This window comes from Lissotriton vulgaris, chromosome 2_1, assembly GCF_964263255.1.
Source record: "Lissotriton vulgaris chromosome 2_1, aLisVul1.2, whole genome shotgun sequence".
Classification (NCBI taxonomy): Eukaryota; Metazoa; Chordata; class Amphibia; order Caudata; family Salamandridae; genus Lissotriton; species Lissotriton vulgaris.
In genome coordinates this window covers 423,774,657-423,783,440 of record NC_141687.1, presented here as the reverse complement: position 1 = coordinate 423,783,440, position 8,784 = coordinate 423,774,657, and positions in this window count along the sequence as shown.

Genomic DNA, 8,784 nt, shown 5'->3' with positions numbered 1-8,784 from the left:
ACTATCTTGTCGACTTGGCATTTAAAACCCATTTTCAAGTCTTAAACTCCCCTTGTTTTACACTTAGGTCCCCCCTGAGGTAGGTCCTTGGTAGCCCATAGGGCAGGGTGCTGTGTAAATAAAAGGTAAGACATGTACTTTAATGTTTTGCTTGTCCTGGTAGTAAAAAATAGTAAACTTTGTTTTTCACTCCTGCGAGGCCTACTCCTCTCATAGGTTAACATTGGGAATTCCTTTTTACACTTTTAAGCTGTACTTCATGATTGAGAAGGAGTAGTTCCATCATGTTTCGTATAATTGGAATAGTAATGATAAATTCTCTTTACTGGTAAATTTGGGTTTACCATAAATATTTTAGAAATGTCAGTTTTAGAAAGTTACTAGTAACAAAAAAAAGCTGTGGTGCTCTCTAGTAAAAATTCTAACCCTAATATACTCAGGACTCAAGGTTTAATCTAAGTTGGTGTGCTCACTCTGAGGTGGTTCCACCCTACCACCAGTTCTGAAAGAAGGAATTTGACTAGAGCCCAACAGTCCTAGACAGAGTGTGCACTACCTGTAATACTCAAGAAGGAGTGTATATTCTAATTATGCTTCAAATTAAAAACAATTTATGAACATTTCACTTAGTGTTCACTGTAAACAAACACATTTTTCACTGTGTCAACAAATAAACATGAAACAATGACTTCATCCGCTGTTTTTCTGAGCTTCTTATATTCCGAAGCAGGATTCATACATCATGTGGGGCTTTAATAACATGGCACACATTTCTGACATTTGTGAAGACAATCATTCCCAATGCATTTCGGGTGTGTCAAACACCCTTCGTCAGGGGAAATCTCCAACAAAACATATACACAATAAGTGTGTGTTACATCATGATTAACAATTATATTTACATTGGCCTCTCATTATCTGGGAAAGGAAAAAGAAAATATTAAAAATGGAAAGAGCATGCACTATGTGAGTCACCCATGTGCTGACGTTCAAAAATAAAAATAGTGAATAGTTTGTCAAACGGAGTACGTAGATCAAAAGAAGAGAAGACATCACCCCACCATAGAAGTGTACTGAATGACCAGAGACGCTGGTCAAATACTGCACACTGTTGTCCTTAACCTTATAGATTCCAATACTGTGAGAGATAACTGCTATACGTGCATCGTAACCACACAAATTGATAACCTAAATACCTTCACTAATTTCCTTCACTAATTTGGCATTTCTCTGCTCTTAAAGCTCTGTCTGCCTGCAGCCTGTCTCTAATAAATGTCTGTGGTGGGTTACAGATTGACTTTGTGAATTCCCTCTCGATACCAAGACACAAAGTAAGGAGAGGTGTGTCTGTGGACCCATCTGCATCCTGGGAAGGATGGGAGGGAGGAGAGGACACATACACCTGAAATGACAGTGTCCTGCCCCCACTGAAAGGGTGATTACCCCCCTGTAGTGAGTCTGGAGCCAATCCTCGGAAGGAAGGACCCCTGTGCACATCAAGTCACCCCCACTTCAAAGGCACAAATTGTATATGTACTGGGTCTCTGACCCCACCACATAAGTCACTTCTGGACCTGTAAGAAATTATGTCCTGAAGTAAAAGACTGCTGTGCAGCTACAAGCACTGCCATTCTGCTGCACTGCTGCTCCGGAAGAACTACTTTGCTGCTGTGCTTCCCTGCTTCCTGCTGCTTTCTGACCCTGCTGAGGAAGAACTGGATTCTGCTTGAATTTAGAGTGATCTCCGGGGGCTTGTTGGCTTGCTTCCTGTTTTTGTTCCTGTGCCGGTTCTAATGTTAATGGACCCAGATGCTTACTTGTTAGAAATGGAGTTTCTTGTTGGCTAGGGTATGTACCTAAGTCAGGTGGAACTCAGCACTCTAGTCAGGGTACGTAACTTTCACACCAAAGATAACCTGTGCTCACCCTCTGGTAGCTTGGCGCAGAGCAGGCACTTTTATCATCGGAGGCAATGTGTAAAAGTTTTTGCGCAACACACTCATACAAAAACATAACAAATACACTACAAAAGAGACTCTACAGAGGATAATTTAAATTTATATGGTATATTGTACAAAACACATAGGCCAAAACAACATGATTCGAGTTCTGTGCATATTATGGAGATCCTGAAGTAATACTCATAATCCTGACAGTGCATGAATCGAAAGAAGTACACATCAGAACCTCAGGGCATAAAATGCAACGGGTTATGAAATAAAAAAATTAAGGTTACCAGAAAACCATAAATACTATTGAAAATGTGCTTATGCAAATGTAAATCATGGTCAATGCATATACGACCCGTCACAGCCTCAGAAGCATCAGAACTTCTACTAGACTTCATACAGTAATTTCTGTGCATATTGTTTTGAAATAAATATAGCCTTGCGGGGGCTGCTCCCGCTTAGCAATAGCATTGTTTTAGCACCTCTTCACTGCAGTTTTGTACGGTGTGTAGTGTCCGGTTAGTCTCTGTGCACCTACAGGCTTCAGTGGCTGTACTCCTGGCTTCTTCGACTGCCGGGAAGCTGGAAAGAGGCGGTAGAGGCCTGACGACAAGCGGTGACTGGGGGTCGCTTGAGAGTGTGAGCTGCAGTAAGGCTGTGTCAGCGGTGGTGGCTGGTGGCGGTGGCCGGCAGTCGGGTAGGACGCTGGTGGATTTGCTGCCTTGGAGTGCGTTCCCCCATTGCTGGTGGCAGTGGTTAGTGCAACGGGGGTCTGTGATGCGCACTATCAGCGCTCGGCAGCCATTTTGTGTCTTGCCGCAGTGGTCCTGGAGCAGATCCGCGCCTCCCACGTCTCCCTCAGTGGTTGGTGCGGCGGGCCGCTGTTTGTGTGACAGAAGGGTAGGACCCCTGTGACGGTGGTCTCAAAGCCCTCGAGCCCCGCTGGACTACAGATTTCAGGCACTGGCTGCTGACTGCAGGTACGAGCTGGACGCTGGAAACCCCAGGCTAGGGGGTGAGATCTGCCATTTTGCAGAGCGCTTGGGAGCCTGTGACAGCACTTCCCTCTGGAGGCTAGGGACTAGAAGACGTGGGCAGCGATGGCAGGTCTGAGATCTCAGTTGTAAGGGGCTTACTGCCAATTGTGGAACGTGTGCCTGGAGGAGAAAATTACTGGTGGCCCGTGAGACACTTGACGCTTTGCAATTTCAGACACGTGCTCTGCTCGCGCTTGATTAGTGCCCACACGCCCATTGTGTGAGGCCTGCATGACGCTGGTGGCCAGGTTCCAGGGTGTGACATTGCCGCTGGGGGCCACGACGGATTTTTGCAGACACTGATGCCGCACCTTATTCTGAAGTGGACTATACTTGTAAGTAGGCAGAGACGGGGGGGCCCTTCACCGCTGAGTCTCCGCCTTTCTGTGTCCCTCTTTACGCTGCTAGGTAGAGTTTCTGCAGGGGTTCAGTGCCCGGGGGCCTGCAGTGACCAGCGAGTATGGCAGCGGCCCACCAGAGAAAAGAGAAATCTCTAAAAGAAATGCTACTAAAGCAAACGGCAGCAGCCTCCATGACGGGGGAGAAAGAGCAGACTTCGAGTGAGGTGGACGATGCTCTGGCCACAAAAGCGTTTATGATGGAGCTATTTGTGACACTTAAAGAAGACATCCAATATATCAAGGATCAACTAGCTGTGGACCTTCAAGAAGTGCGTCGAGATGTGGATGGTATTGGGGAGCGTGTGGCCACTTTGGAAGAACATGCTGTGAGCTGGGAAGAGGACCTCCACCAGCTTCAACAGGATATGATGAGGCTGCGCGAACAACGTCTTGATCTGCAGGCCCACGCCGAGGATCTTGAAAACCGGTCCCACCGTAATAATGTGAAGAAACGGGGTGTGCCGTGGAAGGAAGGAAATGATCTGCGTGGTTATGTGGGGGCACTGTTCCAACAGGTCCTGGAGGAGTCTGATGATATGGATATTCAAATAGACCGCGTGCATAGAGTGGGTCGACTAAGAGACTCCAATTCCCCACCCCCGGACATTCTTGCGTGCACACACGACTTTCAGCTGAAGGAACGTATTGTGCGACGGGTGAGGGGGACGCAGCCCTTGCACTTCAGGGGACACTCGCCAGCTAGCTACAAGCAGTTGGCAGCATCTACGCTGGTCAAGCGAGGTGAATTCAAGGTGGTGACGATGTATCTTAGAGAGCAAGGAATTCCCTATGCGTGGGGTCATCCCTTTTGCATCATCTTCAAGCACGAAGAAAAACTCCTTCAGCTTCACTCCCTGGCAGAGGCCACTGGGAACCTTGGGTTGGAGGACAACTCCTCGATGCAGGAGGGCCAATCAAGACCACCTGGTCGCAGACGTTCAACAGAGTGGCAGAAGGTTGGTAAAGGTGCCGTGCCGCGGAAACCTGATCAAGTGGCTCAAGATAAGGAACGGGGAGCAGTTCTCACCTCGCTGACACAGGTGACGGATCGATCCAACACACCATGAGTTACTTCAATACAAACTTGGGGAGAGACATTTTGAGGGGGGGGCGGAGGGATCGGAGGCTAGCTCTGAACTCTTGTTGATGGCTTCTCTGTTGGCGGGTGGGCAGGGTTACCACTCTTCTTGGGAGTTCCTGCTGCCTGGGGCCATGTCCCTTCTGGTCTACCCTTTTCTGACGGACTTAGGTCAGTTTCTATGTACCTTAATAGGACTTTTGCTTTGTTTTCTTTCTTGGGGGGGTTGGTTTGGGTTATTGTTTTGGGGACTCCTCGCCAGCCACTGCTTTGGGATTGTTATTGGAATGCACTTTTTATATTATGCTTGGTTTCCTGACTTGGCCTTACCATGACTGCCTGGTCCGCAGCTTGAGTCCCGCATCCGGGATGGGTAGGGACCTTAAAATTGTGAGCCTCAATGTGCGAGGCTTGAACAACCCTGTGAAAAGGGGAGTGGTCTTGTCCCTCTTGGAGAGCATAGAGGGTAACATATGTCTCCTACAGAAGACCCATCTCCTTTCCAAAGATATGTCAAGGATGCGAGACAGATGCTTCCCGCAACAGATTTGGCCCTCAGGACCATCCAAGCAAAATGCAGTGGCTATCTTACTTGTGCCTGTTTTCCTGGCAAGGTCCTTGCTACTGATGCGGAAATGAAAGGGTTGCTTGCTGGCTATTAGAATGCTCTGGGGGGGAAACTTACTTTATTGTAGCCACAATCTATGCTCCAAATACACAGCAAGAGTCCTTTCTCCTGCCCCCTCTGGCAGAAGTCCTCACCTCTCCCGATGCAGTGCTTTTAATAGGGTGGGATTTTAATCTCATTATGGACCCGGGGCTTGATAGATCAGGGCTACACATGCATCAAGCAGGGTGCTGAATGGTGGACGGATAGTGGGTTGACTGATGTGTGGCGGGCTCACCATCCTGGGGAGCGGGATTTTACATACTACTCTGCGGCACACAAAACGTGCGTGTTTGAACCATTTGCTCTCTTCAGCATCCCTGTGCCCTCAGCTTCACAATACTACGATAGAACCTCGCTCTCTCTCCGACCATGCCCTTATCGCTACACACCTCCCAGCGCAGCGACCGCATGGCTTTCCCCCTAGCTGGTGACTCAGTGAATCCCTGCTACACTCAGAGGAGAATTTGCAGCGCCTTAAGCAAGTAATCAAGGACTACCTAGTACTTAATGATGTGGGCTCTGCTTCGCTGTCATCGGTGTGGGAGGCGCTGAAACTAGTAGTCAGAGGGGAACTCATAGCTCTCTCGGCGGCCCTTAACAACCTTTGTAACGAAAAGCGTGGGGCACTGGAAAAAGAGGTGATGGAGCTTGAATCAATTCATAAACGCACAGGAGCACCCCGGGTTTGGAGAGATTTAGAGAAGCGCTGTTGTGCACTTAAACACCTGGATTTGGAACGAGCGGACTATGCCTTATTGCGGCTCTGACATAAATTCTTCCTCAGCAGCGACTAGTGCAGTAAAATGCTGGCACATACACTGAGGGCTCAGACGCAGAGCACCTGTATCCGAGCTATTCGGGATGTGCGGGGAGAGGAGTGGTCCTCTCACGAGTGCATACTGGAGGCCTTGCGTACATTTTACGCTACAAGAGTACTCGGCGCTGGACTCAAATGCCTATCTGAGCAGTTGCGATATCACCCCTCTGTCTGAAGCCTCTGCTGCAGGGCTTGATAGAGCCATTGGCATTGACGAATTGATCTCGGCGATTTCTAAGCTGAAAGTGGCTAAATCCCTGGGACCTGATGGCTACTCGGCCTCTTTTTATAAAGCCTTCTTTGCTGAGCTGGCTCCCTTTTTAACCAAGTTGTTCAACTTTCTTTTAAAGTCCGGTAAGGTGACCCCCTCCATGTCTGAGGAAGCGATTTTGGTCATCCTGAAGCCAGGTAAGGTGCCCTAGAATGTGGCTCTTACAGGCCCATTTCTCTACTTAATGTAGATGCAAAAATCTTTGCAGGTGTACTAGCCACTCGCCTTAGCCCTCCCATGCCCGACCTGGTAAAGCCTGACCAATCTGGCTTTATTCCATCCAGGCAAGGTGGGGATAATACTAAATGGCTCTTGCACCTCCTCTACAGCACTCAAAGATCGCAGCGGCAGGCCTTCTTATTGGCGATTGCCGCAGAGAAGGCGTTCAACAGGGTGGGATGGGCCTTTCTCTTTGAAACCTTGCGTTGCTTTGGGTTCGGAGAGAATTTTGTTAAGTGGATTCGCTGCATATATCACACTCCCTTGGCCTTTGTGCGAGTTAATGGCACTAGGTCCCGCTCATTTCCAATAACTAGGGGGACCAGGCAGGGATGCTCCCATACCCTCTTTTATTTGCGCTCTACATGGAGCCTTTGACACAGCGGGTAAGGGCAGACAATCGTATTCAGGGGTTGAAGTTTGGTGGAGATGTTCATAAGATTAGCCTTTACGCAGATGACATTATCCTTGCCCTTAGGGGGTCCCAAACCACCTTGCCGGAGCTGCTAGAGAGCTCACTTCCTTTGGTACAGTCTCTGGTTTTAAGGTTAATTTGACTAAGTCGATTATCCTGAACCTGGGTATTCCTTCTGATGAGATGAGGGAGATGCAGGCTCGATTTCCGTTTACATGGACGAGCCAAGATATACTATACCTTGGCATCTGACTGACTCCAACTGTTGCCTGCACTCTCTCACTTAACTATGAGGGCCTCCTGGTGCAGACTTCCAAGGCGCTGGATGCCTGGTCTCGTTTGGAAGGATAGCGGCGGTGAAGACGACTATTCTCCCCTGCATCCTCTATACTTTCCAGTAACTTCCCTTGTCTCCACCGCCCTGTGCGCTCCAGCAACTGCAGAATCTCATTAATAAGTTTGTGTGGAATGGGAAGAAGCCGCGCCTTTCGCTTGCTCAGATGACTGGTTCGAAAACCCAGGGTGGAGTGGGCTTACTTGTGACTAGGGGCTACTACCAGGCCACCAATCTCAGCTATATAGTGGAGTGGAACAGGCCTATATCTAGCAAGAACTGGAATTTTATGGTCCAGTCGGTTGCAGGGTGTAACATCTGGAGGGAACTATGGTTGCCTTGCAAACATAGGGCATGGGGCCTTTATTTGTATCCAGTCACGGCGCCGTCACTTCGGATTTATGACAGTGTGGCGCAGCGAAAAGGCTGGACCTCTTTCCCTCGCCGATAACTCCCGTAGTGGACAACCCCGGTTTCCCTCCGGGTCAGGGCTCGGCGGTCTTCCATAGGTGGCGGGAGGCTGGCTGTAAGAGAGTAAGTGCTCTCTTCGATACAGAGGGGCTGATCCCTTTTGCGCAGCTGCGTCTTGACTATGGTCTGTTGCCCACTGATGAATTTCCCTATCGACAACTTGCTCACTGGGTGACAATGCCCTCTAACTACCCCTGCATGTCCCGGCATCTCACCAGTTTTGAACGATATTTGTTCCGTAAAAGCGATGACCGTCGCCTCATTTCTGAATTGTATGCAATGTTAATGTCGGACCCAACTCCAAAACATACGAAGGCAAAGGTTCGATGGGAGACGGAATTTGGCAGGCCATTGACATCCAAGGAATTGGAGCACATCATATATCGCTCGCACCACACAGCACACCATACAGAGGGGTGGAATCTGCTTTCAAGCTATTCTCCTATTGGTATTACACGCCTGCGCGTATTCAGAGTTGGGACAAGAGTAAGACTGATCACTGCTGGAGGGGATGTGGGCTGTCAGGGACCTTAGCGCACCAACTATGGCATTGTCCGAAACGTCAGCGCTATTGGGCTGAGGTTCTCGATAACATGTTATGTTATATTATGTTATGTTATTTTTACTTATACCGCACACCGCTGCCCCAGCGAAGGGGCGTCTTGGCGCTTTGACAAGGCAAACACAACACAACACTGGTAAAAGGAAAAAGGGCTACAGGAACAGCATAAGGGCTAAACAAATAAGAAGGTCTTGATGGCACGTCTAAACTGAAGAAGGTCATCAATGGCCCGGATATGAGGAGGAAGGGAATTGCACCAATTCGCCGCTAACACTCGAAAAGATTGGCCACCAGCTCTACTCAGCCTGAAACGCGGTACCACAGCCAGATTCTGACCCAAAGATCTGAGGGTTCGCGGGGGTACATACGGTGTAAGCAGATTCTCCAGAATTTGGGGAGATGTACCCTTGAGGATTTTGAACGCAAGGCAAAGGACCTTAAATGTAATCCTCTGATTTACAGGGAGCCAGTGGAGAGAGAGCAAGGATTTAGAGACCGAGCACCGCCTAGGCTGACCTATCACCACTCTGGCTGCAGCATTTTGAACTCGCTGCAGCCGG